An 18,134-nucleotide genomic window follows, 5' to 3' on the forward strand; every position below is an offset into this window, starting at 1 on the left:
AGGGTTACTTTTTGGCTCTGGAGTGGTACCTACCTCTATTTCCTCTGTTAGGGACATTTTCTTACTATTGCAACTAGTCTGAGCCCTGGTTCCCCAGACTTAAGAAATTCCTAATGTGGGGAGAGACAAAAAAGATAAGGGATGGAGCAGCAAGAAAGAGGGACGTGATTTTTTTTTTTTCTAAAGATTTTATTTATTTGAGAGAGAGAGAGCGAGCATGAAAGGGGCAAGGAGCAGAGGGAGAAGCCAGCTCCCTGATGAGCGGAGGGCCTGATGTGGGACCCGATCCGGGGACCCCAAGATCATGACCCGAGCCGAAGGCAGTCGCCCAACCAACTGAGCCACCCAGGTGCCCGGGTTGTGATATTTTTTTAATTTCAAAAATGAAAATTTGGTTCTAGCAATCAATTCCTTTCAATGGGTCCTGCTAAATCCTGGATGGCAGGATTTTTACAATCTTGTAGCTATGAGAAGATTGACCTGTTAGAGCAATTAGAGAAGGATGCTTTGCCATAGAATGTAAAGACAATACTGTTGGCGATGGCTCCTCAGATTAAGAGAATGGGCTTAGGATGTTAAAGCTGAAAAAAAATTCTCAGAAGCCATGTAGTTCAATGCTGTTTTTTTACTGATTGGGAAAATGGGACCAGGAGAGGTTCAAACACTTGGTGAAGCTTAAAAGGCAAGTTAATATAAGAGGGAGCAGGAAACATGGTCGCTTTGTTCTTATTACCTTGGTTTGACGGCAGTTCACCTATTAAATAAAATACAACATGCTGTTCCTCCCAAGAATGGTTTAACAACTCTCTTTGCAGTTTAGATTATCATTTCATTCTTGTTGCCTTCTCTCAAACCTTTTTTCGTGGGCCTAGTCTCTGTTAAAGGATGTGTTCAATGTATCCTGAATGAGTTAGCATTTCTAAAAGGCCTGGGGAAAAAGCAAACCAAATCTATGAGAAGACTGTGTTCAGTCCTGTAGCTGACCATCAAGTCTTCTGGCAGGTGGCACAACTTCATGTGAAGGAGATGTTTGAGTTTCAGGGAAGGAGGGATTTGGAAAAGAATCTTGGCATATCAGCCTAACTGTAAGAGTCCTTCCCTCCACAGCAACCCCACACCCAGAGTTGGACTTGCTGATGTCTAAGGGTGGGATTATAAATCAAGGAGAATAAGCACAAAAGCCACCACCGAGAGCCACAGAGCCGACACAGGCAGGTAAGTTCCGAGGTAAGTGGCCAGGACAGGGCACGGTGGCAGTGTAAAAGCAAAAAAAAAAAAAGAAAAAAAGAATTATTGTTTAATGTTGCTTGATACTAAATTCCTCCAACTAGTCAGGTGTTCCTATAAATACGTACATGTTCACTTTCAAAGAGAGCATGGTGAACCCTGTACCTGCTTGGAGACTGAGCTCAGAACAGAAAACACACAAGTGACCATATTCGTTCACCCTCAGTGTCACAGCATTAATATCAACTATAGTAAAAAACTGTGTGGTAGAAATGGCCAGCATCAAACAAACCAGAAGTTTGGCAGCTCACATTTCTTTTTAGAGTGTCATTTTATTCCAGAGGCATAAAGGACAGGGCAATCTGTCTGCTTTGCTCGAAATGGGCTATTCATCACTTTTCAAAAGAATCTCTGATGTATGATTTAGGAAAGACCATACTAGGGTTCCTTCACAGTTCACAGTTACAGAGCTTTTGCTCCGTGTTTGAGAATTAACCTGTTAAAGCTAAAACAGGTTGTTCCCTTGGGAAGGGGGGAGACAAAGAAATTCTAAGGAGGAGACCATCAAGATGCAACCAAGACCTTAGACACTCAACTGTTAGGGTGAATTTCACTTCCATTGGAACAGATTTCTTTCTTTCTTTTCTTTCTTTTCCCTCCCTTCCTTCCTTTCTTAAGTTCAACTGACTTAACTGTGGATCCCACCAAAAGACTCTTGTCATTTATTGTAAAAGGCTTCCTGCCCTGGGTAAGGATGCAGAGCTAACCCGGAGAAGGGAGGGGCTTTGGTGAATAAGGACTTTCTAAGCCAGAGCTGGTTAGCCTGACTAGAACGAATCGAAAAGCCGTCCCACATTAAAAGAGTAGGTTGGAAATTTTGAAATCCTTGGAAATCACGGGAGAGTCCATTAAGATTCAAACGCCGGTTTTAGTGGGCTGAGAAGAGGGAGACGCCGCGGGGAGCCTGGGGTGCGGCGGCGGGTAAGGCCTTCCCTGCCCGCATCCCAGACGCGACTTCGGGGGGCGGCCCCACCCGTGCCTCTCGCCCCGCGGTAGATGTCTCCCAGCTTCACGCGGGCGCTTTCCCTGCCACCTGATGAGTGCTAGCGGTCCCTCCACCCGACCGTTCGGTCCGTCCGGAGAAGGAGCGGAATCTGCTTTACTTTCTGTTCGGTAATTCCGGAAAGCATAACCGATCTGGCTGGTGAAGACGGCGCTCGGATCCGTGCCTTTTTATAAAACACCCCGACGACCACAGACGACTTTGGAAGTTGCCCAGAGAGGAACAGTCTTCGGGATCGCACCGGTCCCAAGCCCTGGGGTTCGAGCGCGGGCGCTGCCCACGGACTTCAGGTGTGATGATGCTGGAGCACAGCCGCGGGCAAAGGTCCCCGAGCCCCGGAGACTAGAAGTCAGCCAGGAACGCCCGGGGCGTGCGGGCGCAGGGGCGGCGGCGGCCGCCAGCACTTCCCGCAGGTCCCGGCCGGGCCGCGGGGCCGGGTCACCTGACTCGCGGAATTTGGGGCCGCGCGGGGTGGAAGGGGAGGGGAGAGGCGAGCACCTCCCTTCTCGCTCCCGCGGGATCCAGGTCGGCGGGGGCCGGCGCCGGGCGGCCACGTGGTGGTGCTGCCGCTGCCCCCGCCCCGCCCGCCCAGCCCGGGAGCCGCGGCGCCCACTGACCCCCGCAGCGGGGGGAGGAGGAGGGACCGAGGCGCAGGAAGCCGAGCAGGAAGCGAGCCCGGCGGCCGCGTTTTCCTGGGGAAGCGGCGGGCGGAGTGGCGCAGCCGGCGGGTCCCCGGAGCGTCCGCCTCGATGGGGTGAGTGCGCGGCGCCGAGAGTCGGGGAGGCTCCCCGGAGCGGGGTCCCGGCTCGCCGCCCCGCCTTTGTGTCTGGGGCGCGGCGAGGGGCGCCGCGCCGGGCGCTGGAGCGGCTTAGCGGGCTGGCAGCGAGGGTCCCGCCACCGCTCCCTTGTCTGCCGCCGGCCGCCGACTGTCTGCGGAGGGCGGGGAGGCTGTGGGGACCCGAGTCGGAGGGAAGACCGGGGCAAGTTGGGAGCGGGCTTTTCTCCTGCCCGACCCCCTCCACTCGCGGGCGGGCGGCGGCAGGGCGCGGGGCAGGGGCGGCGGAGGGAGCGCGGGCGGGAATGAATGGCCAGCCCGGCCCGGGTGCTGGGGGGCGCGGAGTCAGCCCCGGGTCCTACCTGCCTGGCCCGCCCCGCGCCGCCCCCCTCCCGCCGCCGCGCTCTTGGGCTCGAGCCGCCTCCGCGCAGAACTTGGAGGAGCTGGGGAGGGAGGCGCAAGCGGGAGACTCCGGGTGGATCCGGCGACCGAGGGTCTGCTATTGTTCCTTTTCTGACTCTGGGGAGCCCTTCGGCGGGCCCGGGGGTGCGGGCCTGCTAGTGCCCCTCGCTCTTCGTATCCTTTTCCCCTCCGCATTTTCGAGGAGGGGGGCGGGATGCTGGAGTTGGGGCCGACTCGGGGCAGCTGGGACTTCGGGAGAGGGGAGCCCGCCCGCCGGCCATCTACCCCAGCCTCTGCCCAGGTGGGTGGGTATCTTCTCCATCTCACCTTCCCTTAGCTGCCGGCTCAGGCAGGTTGTGGCCGTGCTTTAGTTTCTGCAGTTTTTAGGGTTCTCCTGCTGCCCCCTGGTACACGCTCTCCTTTGCGTTTGGACCTCACACTCCCCTTTTGTGGAGGGGGCTCAAAGCCCAGGAAGGCAGCCGACTGACGGGACAGATGGAGACCAGTGAGAAAGGGAGGAGTTACAAGTGGCCTCCCAGGGGCTGGAGCCTGGGCTATAGGTCCAGGCTGGCGCCGCTCCAAGGAACCCGGGTCCGTGCAACTTTATTTCCAGCAGTCAGGGCGCATCTGGGGTTCAAGGCCGCGCACCAGGACCAGCGGGTTCTCGCGGCCGCAGGCGCACAGGTGATTTGCTTGGGTCTCCGTTTTCCTTCTGGGAGAGGAGACTACCAAGCTGGCTGGGATAGGGAACGGTTGCCAGTTTTCTGGAGAACGTGATTTCCGAACTGTAAGGGCCCGAAGGGGAGGAGCTGGTTTGTCCATCGGTCGGGCTCAGCAGAAGCTCATCTAGAGAGGAGAGCCTCACCTTGTGGTTTGAACTAAGTCGGAGAAGACCTGGTGTATCACAGGGAGGCTGGGTTTTGATTGCTCTGGCTTCCACCTGTTCACAGGTGTGGCTGGGAGTTTTATTGCTGATGGATGTAATCTGATCTCTGTTCTTAATGATGCCTAACCGGTGTCTTTTTTTCCCCCTTGGGCTTTTGTAAGAGCATAGACTTTAAAGTGAGGAAGTTTATCCAGTTCTTATGATTTTTAACCAGTGCTTGTGCAACACGAATTGGGAGAGGTAGTCCTGTGCTGGGGGATCCTGGGTTTTTTCATCTCCATTCATTGAAATGCTTCACTAATTTTTTTGTTTTGTTTTGTTTTGTTTTATACCTCTATTTGACAATCAGCGATTAGTTCTCATTCACCTGAACTGTCTGTAGATTTTTGGAAATGGGGAGAGGTGCACAGGTAACCAGCGTGTACAGCTTGTTTGGTGAATCCCCATCCTCGTATCGTTTTTTTTTTGGGACAACCACAGATGGATGTGGTATGGGATATTCCTTATTCCTTTGGCTTTGTTGAGCCTGGGGTCCATGAGCACATCTGGAGTTTCCACCTCCTTCATGGCAGATTTCTAGATCTCTTTGCGTGCCCAAGGGGCACGCCTCTTGAAGCTGACTCCATGGATGCACTTGCGAATGTCAGTGCTGTATTCTCTGGCAGAGATGATGGCAGAATGGCCCTTCGTGCCACTCTTGTTTGAGGGAGTCATTCTGCCAGGCCCTGGTTGGAAAGGCTTCATTAATTTATTGTAGCATTTACATGCCTTAGACTTGTTTTATGGCTTTGGCGGGGGGGGGGGGGGGTTGTAACCCTGTTGTGAAAAATCTCATTACTCTTTGTGAAATTGAATAGAGTGAGTGGATGCTGGGCCATGGAGACTCCGTGGGGACATGATAGTGCCCCTGTCATTGAGGCGCTATCTCCAAAAGCCTCTTCAAGGCAGGTACGCCTTGCATCACCTCCATTTTACAGGTGGAGAAACTGAGGTTAAGGAAACGTGGCTTGCAGTTAATGGAATTGATGGAGAAAATTTGTCTCTTCCTTTTTCCTTTCAGAATGAAAATGAATATGAACTATTTCACACATGCATAATAGACACTACTTGTGTTTAAGAGTTGCTAATTTAAAAAAAAGTTGCTAATAGCTCCATATTTGCTTCATATCTCCCTTAATAAAAGTAAACCGCAACTGAAATTTTTTTCCATCCCTCCTCCTCTTCCTCCGTTCCCAGGTGACCTCTAAAAGTGAAGTTAGTGCGCAGTTTCCAAACATGTTTTGGTACTTTGGTATATTCTCTATTCATAAGCAATATCTGTGAGCTTGTGTATTTCATATTCTAAGTAAAAGGCATAATTCCCTCTCTACATACTGCTTGCATTTTTAAATTTGTCACTGTATTGAGGCGCATGTAGCTCTTAATTTGTTTTAGGGGCTACAGAGAATTCCAGTGTATGAATAAATCCTAGTATATGAATTCCTTTGCCAAGAGAAAATTAGAAGATTTCCAAGTTTTCACTGTTACACTTTTTCTGCTAAGGACAGTCGAGGCAGTCGATCTGTTTTCCGTTTTTAAAAATTTTATTTATTTTTTTATTTTTTAGGGTAACAATGCTATTACAAACATCAGAGATCTGTTTGTTCTACACCTATCCCATTCATTGCTGGCAGGTGGGGTCTAGGTAATGCAGTGTTTATTGTTTCATTCCTCAACAAAAATGTAGGGTGTACATAGGGTCTCTCTTGCTTACCTGTTGAATGAAAAAAGTGAATTTGACCTTTTTTTTTTTTTTTTTAGCTCTAAGAGTGTTAGATTATTTTGTTTTGTTTTCACAATTTATATTTTCTTGATTAAGAAAAGTGCCTCTTAATGGTAAAGGTGAAGCATGAGGTGGACTGTGGTGCTGAGTTTGGGATACTTGTTCCCAAGTGTTTTCTCAGGCATCACTAGCAGCATAACCCCAGATCACTCATTCAGCCCTCTCTTTTTCATTTTGTCAAGCTTGGTGACATTAGTTAGAGCAGAGACATGCCTTTGTGAAAGCTTACTCGGAGAGTTTATGAAGTGTGTTGACATTTTGCCCCAAATTGTAACCCTTTAATTTGGAAGCAATTTAAGGCATTTAAACACTCTTGCTTCCTCATTATTTCTTCAAGTTTCCAGGCACATTCTTGCCTCAGCCCTTGGGTTTGCTGTCCTACTGTCTGGACCACTCTGCCCCTAGATCATCTCCATGGCTGTGTCCCTCAGTCCCCCTGGGCTTTACTCAAGTGTCTGTCCCATTAGCTGCCTCTTCCAGCACTCCCCGCCCCTCTTCTGTTTTCTCCCCCGACCTCTCCATGGCACCTAACACCTTCTAGCTTGATGTATATTTTGATCTGTATTAGTCTCCTTAGTAGAATAGAAACTCAGGGAAGACGGGAACTCTGTCTCTCTTGTTCACTGCCATAGTTCTTGTGCCTAGGGCCATGTTGACAAACAGGAGTTCCTCAGATGTACGAATGAATATAATGCTCTTTGTGTGTTTTTCTACTTAGAATTTCTCTTTCAGTACATTTTGGGAAATCCTCCATGGTGCAGGCGGCCCCACAGGTGTAAGGGGGTTCCCCTAAGAGGTCGTATTTACTGGTGCCATCAGGATAAGAGACAGAACATCTTATAAAGAAAGCACTTCATTTTAGATGTGGTTTATCCTACAAAGTTCTCGTCCATTTTTCCTGCCAACACTTGCTGCCACCTGAATTCAGAAGATACCATAAGTAACACGACGCTTGGAAGCACACCCATCTTTCCTCTTCTCGATAACTTCGCTTTCCAACATTTTAAATGTGGAAGACTGCCTGCATTCCACACGGCATCTGCCCAGACAGTCCCACAGTGGTCTCAAGTAATGCCAACCACCCTGAATTTCTAGGACTAGAGAGCATACTTCTCTGAACTGTTTGTATGGGGTATACTCATCTTTGCTGACTGTACATTCATAGTGAGGTCTTTTGTGGGGGCGAGGTGGGGTGGGAAGATGATCTTAATCTGAAGATAAGAAGCAACCAGTATACAGTAGGGTCCCTAGGAATATTTAAAAAATTGTCACGTCATAAAATCCTTAACTGCTGTTACTAAAAACATTCACTGTTCTAGTGTCGTGTTATTTTGCTAGAAGCCAACTGAGTTTTCTGTACCTTGCGTGATGAATATAGGAGTTGACAAAACAAAGCTAAATATATCAAAGGCCTCTCGGGTGTATTTTAAGTGGGTGGATAGGGAAAAGGAGCCAGGTTTCTTTTCCCTATGAAATATATGGGTATATGATACTGATGGTATCCTTTTAAAAAAAATCACTAGTGTATAAAAGTACAACCATTGTATCCTTTGTAATAAAATTATATTGAAAGAAATCAGTTTGTTTTGGACCGAGAGAGGGTTAAACTTTAAGCTAAAAATTGTAAGCTTACAATTATTTATTGTCAAGATGCTACATGATTTATCTTGTTCTTGGTTTATCACTACCCATGAACTGAAAAGTACAGGTGGTTTAATGAAAGAGAAGGATTGTTAATCAGCCATCAGTTTCTCAACTCCAGCCATCTGCAGTGAACAGAAAGCTAGTCTTTGACATCAGACTCATTGATGGGTTTCAGTACATTTAATATTTTATTTTATTTTTTAACATTAATAGGAGAGCATGCCTATGTGAGTGCAGGGGGGCGGGGCAGGGAGGAGCAGAGGGAGAGGGTTTCTCTAACCCTAGCAGATTCCACACCAAAGGCAGGGGCCAGGTGGGGCTGGATCTCCAGCCCTTGAGATCAGGATCTGAGCAGAAGCCAAGTCCACCCTTTAGTCAGTATTTTAATAAGTAACTTTACAGACTTAACTATATGTTTCAAAACAACTTCTTCTCTTTGAAGGAGGGAAGTCTGCTTCATTCTTCAGCTTTGTGTTCCATGTGTCCAGTAGAGTATCTGTCACATAGGAAGTGATTAACGTTTATTGACTTACACACACACACACGGGTCATAAAGCTTCCCCTGGAGGTCTTCAGATATTTAGCTGTCCTAGTCTAGAATTTAATGATCCAATGGCAGAGGAGAGGCATGGAGGTGGTTAGCAAGATGCAGGTTGAAGTTCAGAAGACGTAGGTCTCCTCTTTCCCAAAGTAAAGACATTTCACCTCTCTAAGGCTTAGTTATCTCCCCTTAGGATGAGTCTGCATGTTGTGTTTTGACTGCTTCTCCAGCAGGGTATGGGTGGTGGGTCACCTGGTCTAACCGGACCTGCTATCTGGTTCAGTTTCTTCTGTAGGAAATGGTGTTCACTGGGTATACAGTGACATGCTGTATAAATACCATGACCAGTGGTCACCCCTGGGCAAGGGGAAGCCTTTGGAGTTGCTCATGATTTGTTCATCTCCTTCTAATGATCAGAATCTGATTGTGAGAAAAGCTTGTGGTCCAAGAAGGTCACTTGTACAGTGGATGAAAACACATTTTTTCTTTTTTTTCCTTAAGTTGACACTTAGTGAAGACAGAAGTTTATTACCAAGTAACCTAACATAAGCAATTCTTCTATTGTATCCATTTCCCTCACAATCATTTATTTACTTTTTTATGCAACTCAACTTTTCTTATTCTTGTTAGGTATTGTGATTGGCAAGGAACAAAGTCAGGCTTCTCTTTGCTTTTTTCTTTTATGGTTTCTAGATGAATTCCGTTGAATCCAGAATGTTTTATTTTTTTCTTTTTAAAATGCTAAGTGACCAAAAAAAAAAAGCCATAGCAGCAATCTACTAGACTCTGTTCACTACATCTGTCCAGTTCTTTTTGCTGGCTGCAGGGATAGAAACTCAGCCCAAAAAGAAACTCTGGCAGAGCTCACTGGTGAGGAGTACAAGGCTGAGCGGCTTCCTTTCGCTCTAGGGCAGCACAGAGTGAAGTGTTTTCCTCCAAGAGGAGTCCATTTTGCAAACCGGGGAAGGCCATCTAGCAGTGATTTCTAATGTTTTTGGATCAAAGGTGGACACTTGCAAAACTGACAACAGGTTTTGGACCGTTTTTCCTAGGGAGAAATTTGCTCATATGCAGTGATGCTATACATTCATAGTCTTTGTCAGTTTCAAGAGCACAGAACTCCCTGTGTTACAAGCCCATTTACCAACCTCTTTGGACTCTCCAGATTAAAAGCCCAAGATCTATGAAAAGACTTAGAAAATCTTATTAAATGTATGCTGTTTACCTTTACATGTCTTAAGCATGAGCAGTACAATTACTAGGGGTCTGTTTTCTGTCACGTGTCACCATATGGGGATGATCCCCATATCTGATAACCTGTTTTACATGAGTGAACAGAATTATAACCTCAGTTGGAAAACCAGTCACTGCCGACCCACTGACATACCACTGACCGGTTTTAGGAACCATTTCTACTGGATGCAACAGAATGGCGTTCAGAAGTCCTGTGGGGATGGGTAGTCTGACTGTTTCACAGAGATCTGATGAATTCTAAGTATGGGTCTTGAGTTTCTCACCCCAAGGACAACCTGTTTCTTGGTCTAGGGGTTGGGCCTCCACTGTCTTCTGCTTTCCTGTGGCAATAGTTTCTTTCCTGGCTGTTGTAGTGGGGAATGAAGACATCCCGGGGCTCTGCCTAACAATACTCCTAAGCTCCCAGGATAAATCTGGGGTCTGTCTGGTGGAGGAAATCTTCCCAGCATGCTCTGTTCTGCTCATCTTGGCCTCCCAGCTTGATGGGGCTGCCTCCAAGAAACCGGAGGGAGACAGGGCCACGTTTCCTAGTTGGGAAGTTGACCCTCAGCTGGAAGCCTGCTCTTCCAGAGAAAATTCTTCCATGGAAAGTAGCAGACACTGGAAGGAGGTCCTGCCATTGTTAGCCACGCACAGGAGCTCCGTCAGTCACAGTCCACTGGAGGTGATCTCCTCCGTCTCTTCAGTCAGAAATTGGGCCCAAAGGGATACACATACCTGCCTGTTAACTGGGCAAGTGATGCAATTAAACCAGTCTGTTCAATGCATTGAGCACCTTCTCTGCTCTGCACTGTGCTCCTAGGTTGCCCGCTTCTGGGGGTCCAGGCTGGTCTTACTCATTGTCCCATTTCCTGTGCACAATCCCTGTTGATGGAAACAGTGTTGGAAGATCCGTGGGTGAAGGGTGATAATCTGCCGTCCTGGAGCTTATCGTCTGAACCAGGCTAACACATTGGCATTGCACTATAGTAAGGCAGAGTGTTAGTGATGGGGGAACTCATTTCATAGCTGGACTGAGGCCTAGGGAAGAGAAATGACCCCTTAGAAAGTTACACAGTAAGAGGCAGAGCCAGATAAATCTTCATTCTGGCTGCTTAGGGCACAGAGCTTCTAAACATCCTTTTCTATCTTTCTCTGATGCAGACCATGACCTTGGGAGTCCTCTGTGTAGCTAATTCTGGTTGATCTCTGTGAAGAAGACTGGTATAGATTTGGATAAGCTGGGTTGGAGACCAGTGGGGAATCCCAGATCCGGCAGATGGCATTGAGCAGGGATATGAAGGGACCAGAACCCAGTCCCTTAGCATAACTGCTGAGCGAGAATCCCATGAACAAATATTTGTCAGGCTTTGTCAGTGAGTTAGTGTCTGTGCTGCGTCTCTTAATTGGACAAGACTGCTCATGTAATTTGACCATCTCCTTCTATGAAAGTTGACATGCTGGTGATGGATCGTTTTTCAAAAATGAAAGAGCACTAACCGGCCATGGATGATCATGACCTGTAGTCATTTCACGGCTTGGAGTGGTCTCTTCCCAGCCACCCAGAAGATGCAGGAACTGGTGAGGCAAAGGCTCATGGACAGTGGAGTGCTCCCCTCCACCCTGCCCCCAGAAAAAGGCAGCCAAAATTAAAAAACAGGCCAGGGCCCTGAGGTCCTGCATGAGCCACCTTGGGTGGTGGCGAGTAGCTTACGGTTCTCTCCAGCCGAATTTCCTTTCAGGCCCACCGAGTCCACATTCATCATGGGAGCAAGTTGCTTTCAGGGCTCTCAGAACCTTCTTGGATCTTCGTTTTTGTAGACTTAGATTTGGGGCAGGGCAAGGAGCTATATCCTCTCTCTCCCCTGATTAAAAAAAAAGTTTCACATTTCTTTCCTAGGAGCTTTTTTTAAATTGGAAAAACTATTTAAAATATAGGCAGAGAAGCTATAACCAATCTCCATATACCATTTGGGATTCCCTAGGACATCTTTTAAAGGAAAAACTCATTTTTGCTGCTAACATCCTAGAGACATCCATTCAGCAATCTTGACCACATCCTCCCTAATTAGATTCTTTCTGTGCTGTGCTACTTTACACCATGTTTGGTGTGCCGTTTGTTTACTTTTTCTATCCCTTTCCTCCAGAGCCTCCGGAAGCCAGAAAGAGAAATCTCCTCAAAATGCCTCCTATCCCCCGCCTGTCTCCCGGCCCATCTGTTGATGGCTGTGTTACCGTTTGTGTCTTGTTTGGCGACAAGCTTGCTTTCTTCCTCTTCTTGAAACAACCCCTGATTATTTTAAGTGCATCCCCCTTGGAACAAAGCGCATTTGATTCCCATTACATGGCAAGTGGGTGTTTATATCCAAGGTGGCAGAGGGAGACAGAGCGGACTGCTCAGCCTATCCTGGAGATATCAGCATCGGCCTGGGGCGGCAGCTGGCGGCTGGCCCCGGCTGCTCCTGGCTTTGGCTTTCCGAAGAAATAGCACCTGTACTCCCTGCCTCCTTCCTGGCTGGCTGGCTGATGGGTGGTAGGATTCTGGTTTTATTATATTGGTGCTTTTAATCTTGAAGAATTGCCATATTTCATTTCTGTGTAGCTTGGCAAGAGCTGTTGTACAGGATATTAGAATAATTTCTTAAGGAGCAGAAATGGCCTAATCCTAGAGAAGCATCTAAGTATCTAGAAGTTCTGCTTTTCCAGATTGTTGCCAAACCAGGGAAACCTCCACCCAAAGCTGTAGCTGACCAGCTCAGCTGAGTTTAAAAATAGCCATTTCGCTGGTCTGTAATCATTTTTACATTTTGTCTGTTACTGACTTGGTGTCTTTAGGAAAGCTGTACGGAAAAGGACTTTTTTGACTGGTGAGTTCCTTAAGTGTACTTGTCACGGGTAAGCTCTGCAAATGAAAAGGACAAAGGAATAAAAATGCTACCCTCCCCTGGAATGAGGCAGGGGTATGTGTATGAGGGCCAACAGCCAGAAGAATGCCTTTTTCAAGGCAATCCATTCAGACTTCTTAGAAGGAGCTTTGCGAGTGCCAGCTGCAGATCGGAGAACTGTTCCATCTTTAAAGGCAACTAAATTTTTAAGTAGTAAAAAGGTTGTCTCTTGGCTCAACATTTTTTTTTTAATTGTTATTTTTACTAGTGTTGCTTTTTTTTTTTTCCATTTTTATTTATTTATTTATTTTATTTTTTAAGAATTTATTTTCAGTGTAACAGTATTCATTGTTTTTGCACCACACCCACTGCTCTATGCAATCCGTGCCCTCTACAATACCCACCACCTGGTTCCCCCAACCTCCCACCCCCCACCCCTTCAAAACCCTCAGATTGTTTTTCAGAGTCCACAGTCTCTCATGGTTCACCTCCCTTCCTATTTCCCTCAACTCCCTTCTCCTCTCTATCTCCCCTTGTCCTCCATGCTATTTGTTATGCTCCACAAATAAGTGAAACCATATGATAATTGACTCTCTGCTTGACTTATTTCACTCAGCATAATCTCTTCCAGTCCTGTCCATGTTGCTACAAAAGTTGGGTATTTGTCCTTTCTGATGGAGGCATAGTACTCCATAGTGTACATGGACCACATCTTCCTTACCCATTCGTCTGTTGAAGGGCATCTTGGTTCTTTCCACAGTTGGCGACCATGGCCATTGCTGCTATAAACATTGGGGTACAGATGGCCCTTCTTTTCACGACATCTGTATCTTTGGGGTAAATACCCAGTAGTGCAATTGCAGGGTCATAGGGAAGCTCTATTTTTAATTTCTTGAGGAATCTCCACACTGTTCTCCAAAGTGGCTGCACCAACTTGTATTCTCACCAACAGTGTAAGAGGGTTCCCCTTTCTCCACATCCTCTCCAACACATGTTGTTTCCGGTCTTGCTAATTTTGGCCATTCTAACTGGTGTAAGGTGATATCTCAATGTGGTTTTAATTTGAATCTCCCTGATGGCTAGTGATGATGAACATTTTTTCATGTGTCTGGTAGCCATTTGTATGTCTTCATTGGAGAATTGTCTGTTCATGTCTTCTGCCCACTTTTTGATACGATTATCTGGTTTGTGTGTGTTGAGTTTGAGAAGTTCTTTATAGATCCTGGATATCAACCTTTTGTCTGTACTGTCATTTGCAAATATCTTCTCCCATTCCATGGGTTGCCTCTTTGTTTTGTTGGCTGTTTCCTTTGCTGTGCAGAAGCTTTTGATTTTGATGAAGTCCCAAAAGTTCATTTTCGCTTTTGTTTCCTTTGCCTTTGGAGACATATCTTGAAAGAAGTTTCTGTGGCTGATATCGAAGAGGTTACTGTCTATATTCTCCTCTAGGATTCTGATGGATTCCTGTCTCACGTTGAGGTCTTTTTTCCATTTTGAGTTTATCTTTGTGTACGGTGTAAGAGAATGGTTGAGTTTCATTCTTCTACATATAGTTGTCCAGTTTTCCCAGCACCATTTATTGAAGAGACTGTCTTTTTTCCACTGTATATTTTTTCCTGTTACTAATGTTGCATTTAATAGGCAGCCCAGTGTCTTGGGCTCAGAACGGAATTTTGGGCTCAGAAGCGGAGTTGAAATCCAGCCTCCGTTTATGAATTGTGCCATTTTAGCCAAATAAACTTTCTGGGCTGCAGTCTCCTAATCTGGAAACCAGCAATAATGACAATAGCATCTAATTCCTAAGGGTAGAAGCATTAAATGAGTAAAGACTCATTCATAATGAAATAGCAAAAAAAAAAAAAAAAAAAATTGTGAAGTGAAAAAATTTTGCAGTCATCATTTAAGTAAAAGAGAGTTCTTGTGGCTGTTATTCTGCCTCCTAGTGTTAGCACATTCCTTATCTGCCTGCCTTTACAGAAGTGCTGAGAGACTAACCAGTAGGATTATAAGGGCCCTTGTAACCCACAGCAATGAGGACGGGTTGCCCTGTCACAAAAACACACCTGCCTAGCATCTTCTGTTTCATTTACAATATGTCCCTGTATCCTAACCCCTTCATCTAGCCCTTCTATTATTACATCACCAGGTAATGTGGAAAAGATGAAGGTATTTTTCCTTTTGTAGTGACCGGTCTTATTCCCAATTATATTAACAAGTTCCTCAATCTCGGGGCACCTGGGTGGCTCAGTTGGTTAAGCAAATGCCTTTGGCTCAGGCCATGATCCCCCAGGGTCCTGGGATCAAACCCCATGTCAGGCTCCCTGCTCTGCAGGGGGTCTGCTTCTCTCTCTCCATCTGTTGCTCCCACTGCTTGTGCTCTCTTTCTTTCTCATCTGTCAAATAAAATCCTCAAAAACAACAACAACCAAAAAAACCAAGTTCTTCAGTCTCTCCAGACAACTTGTCTGGTGTCTGTCCTAATCCAGGCACAGAGCAATAAAGCTCTGTTCCAGTGAAGACGGTGGCCCTCAGAAAGAAATGATGAGTGAGTTAAATCCCCTGGGAAGTGCTCTGCAAAAGCGTCCAGCTGTTGCTAGAGAAAAATCTAGACCTCTTTTCTGGACCGTTGGAGCCGTGTACTCATTGAGTTTGCCAGAAGTCCATCAGTCTCGAGTGACATGACACCGTTGGTTCACCCTTCCTTCTCCACGTGGCAGAATGAATCTTTTAAAGTCAGAACGTGGAGTATTTACTAGATCTGAGTTGGAGATTTTATGAAATTAAAAGCACGTTGAGCATGACAACATGGTAACATACATTTTCTGCTTCATTTTCTGCCTGCCTTGTTTGTAGGACACCAAGTGCTGTCTTAGTGCTAAGTGCTTGCTGCCATCATGGCCTTGGAAGGAAGACTCAGTCCTCACGGGCTGAGAGCAGTAGGAGCAAGCCACAGGGACAAGCCACACGGGCCATCTTCAGCTTTCTCACAGCAAAAGAAACAAATGAAATGAATTGTAGTGAAATATGTGATTTTACCCAGTGTACACTGGATACACTGGATACCCAGTGTATCCAGAACATTCTCAATATGTATTTGGTGTAAAACTTCTTAATGATAGAGTCGACAGTCTCTTTCCAGAGTAAGTCTGGGAAATCCGTTGTGTTTTCCACTTAGCAAGTACACCAGTTTGTACTAGGCTCATTTCAGTGGCTCATTAGCCACATGGGTTGGATGGCACTGATCGAAACAATATGTCCTTTTGTGGTTCCTCTGACCCTAGTACCATCTGACCCCGGGGATGCCCCAGAAAACACACTGAAGCTTCCCGGAGTCTTTACCCGTTACCTGGGATTTTGTCCTTAGCTTCTAGCATTTCTTTAGAGAAACAGAATAGCTTTATCAAAAACTGATTACACGTGGACATTTGTGTTTTGGGCTGACAAATCTGTATCTCTCTGCTTTTGTGCAAGGGCACTGATCTGCATAGACCTTTCTCTTGTAGGTGGGTTTGGGTATGAGCCACAATTCTCCATCCCTATGTCCTTGGCCTATAGTTGCTTTTCAGGGCCTATGAGCAAGTAAGACAGTATAGGTTTCTTATTTTTCTCCTTAAATTGCAAGTTCTTGCACAGCCACGACATTTTCCTTCTGTAAACCTTCCTAGCATCAGGTACAAAGTACGTGGCTCTGCGGACGTGTAGGGCATGGGGGGACATGTTTAATCCTTGTTCTTTTTCATGGAAGCATTCCCATCTTCCATGTTAATGCTGTTTGTTTCTTATCCCTAAACACAGAAAGTGGTTGGACATTGAAAGATAAAAGGTCCAGGGTATTGCATTCAGCCTTCACTAGGCAGGTGGTGCTAGCTACCCTCCCCCCCCCCCCCCCCCCCCCGTCCCGCCCGGTCCCATATGGCACAGGCGTGGAGCAGGCTGGGGCTGCTGATGAAAAAAGATTGCAAGGGCTTTCCCATGTCCCTTGACGGTGTCGAAGTGTGGCAGATCCAGGCGGGCACAGCCCCTGGGGTAGGGCCCTCCATCCAGCCACTCGCAGGTGTCCTGTTTAGACTACATTAGGGTGAGTGACAGGGTGTTTGCCTGCCAGATCTTTGGTATTCAAGGATTAACTGCCTGGGGATTATCTTTGGACCTGAGGCCTCCTGGTCCAGCTGAGCCCCAGCCCTGCACCCCTTACCCCAGGGCAGCTTCCTCATTGTCTACTGTTTTCTTACTCATCCTTAGCCTCAGCTCGGTGAGCAGCTTCCTTGTCTCCCTCCTGGGTCTACCCTCAGTTCTGTGGAGCCAGGACCCCTGGGGAGCAGAGGGGGTAAGGTCCACCTCGTTAGCAGCGTGGGGTCCCTCTTGGACCCAGCTGGTACAGTGGCTTTTTATTTCGTGAGGGCTTTAAAATAGTTTTAATGCTATGTATTCGCAGGTCAGGGTGATCCTTTCCCTTGTGGGCTGGTTCCTGTAGGAGGGTCAAAGAGCAGCATGCTCTCAGAATGGAAATAGCCCTGAAGATCCACCCTGGGCCCCTGCAAAGGTCTTCTGGGGGTGACTGCTACGGCAGAGGTGAAGGGTGGTGGGAGTGCATCGGGTAGGGGTGGGTGGGGGCCTGCTGCCTGAGGCAGAACAGAGCAGGGAGCACCTGATGGCCAAATGAATGATAAAAATGCTCTTCTTTACCAAGGGGCTCGAGGGGGGACATGTGGTAGGTCATCTGTTGTGTTCAGCCCTTCTGTAGGTCCCTGAAGAGAATTTAGCTCCTGATCAGAAATGAACTGAACAGATAGAGGTACAGGTCACCAGAGGCTGTTGAAGTTCTAGGCCCCCTTTGCCTGGGGCATCTGGGATGCCAGCCTGAGCAAGATCCAGGAGGTGAGAAGGGTTTGTCTCTCCTCTTAGATGGCAAGTGACAGACACTCAGCTTGGGCTAGAAGGGGAGTGTCTTGGCTCATGGGACCCCAGATCCTGTGCTTAAAGGGGATGGCCGCTGCCAGACCTCAGGGATCCCTGGAATCAGGGAGCCTCCTTGGTTCTTTTTCTCCCTTCCCTTCCTCCTTCCTCTTCTTCCCTCTTCTTTCCCTCCCCTTTCCCCTTCATCTTCCCTCCTAAAAATCCCGGGTTGGGGGGTCTCCCAGTAGCCTTGCTGAAGACCCATTCCCATTGCTCGGGGGACAGCTATGGCCAGAATATAGCCTGGCCGGAGGGACAGTGTTTCTGCAGAAGTGGGGTGCAGTTCTCAGGAGAAGGTTGGGCACTGGGGTTGTAGGCCCACTGCAGCACGCAAGGTGACACCCTTCTGTCAAAGGGAATGAAGAGCCTTGCCTTCGAGCGAGCAGACACCCCCTCTCTGTTGGACGAGAGATGAGGAACATGCTTTTTGATGCCAAAGGGTTTTTTGTTGTTGTTGTTGTTGTTGTTGTTGTTTTGTTTTGTTTTTAACGAAACCACAGGGATGGGACCTGTGGGCAGAAAGAGCTGCTGAAGCATGGAATTTTGAATGCATGATATTGAAGCAGTGTTCAGACATGATAGTTGGGGCAGCAGAAATAATTCTGTGCTCTCCATCTACCCTCTACTCCTGCGCCGAGGCCCCTGGAGTTCACATAATCTATATTCTGAGAAGTATTTGAGGCACTGGATGTAATGGGTA

The 18,134-nt window shown here is 47.3% G+C and overlaps 1 protein-coding gene and 1 pseudogene across 3 annotated transcripts in view; one reads left to right on the top strand and one right to left on the bottom strand.

Annotated features, from left to right (window-relative positions):
• Positions 1-1,145: 1,145 nt before the first annotated feature.
• Positions 1,146-18,134, top strand: part of RAI14 (retinoic acid induced 14) — a 143,953-nt gene continuing 126,964 nt past the window's right edge. The window contains exon 1 of one of the 3 annotated variants that reach the window (XM_059173759.1): positions 1,146-1,215. The gene's annotated coding sequence lies outside the window, so the exon portion shown is untranslated. Of the gene's footprint in view, positions 1,216-2,447; positions 2,581-2,908; positions 3,045-18,134 lie in introns of those variants that run through there. The other 2 variants (XM_059173760.1, XM_059173758.1) reach the window with 2 other exon arrangements.
• LOC131831641 (large ribosomal subunit protein eL31-like) lies at positions 4,706-5,067 on the bottom strand (annotated as a pseudogene).

The sequence above is a fragment of the Mustela lutreola genome, chromosome 5 (assembly GCF_030435805.1).
Source record: "Mustela lutreola isolate mMusLut2 chromosome 5, mMusLut2.pri, whole genome shotgun sequence".
Lineage (NCBI taxonomy): Eukaryota > Metazoa > Chordata > Mammalia > Carnivora > Mustelidae > Mustela > Mustela lutreola.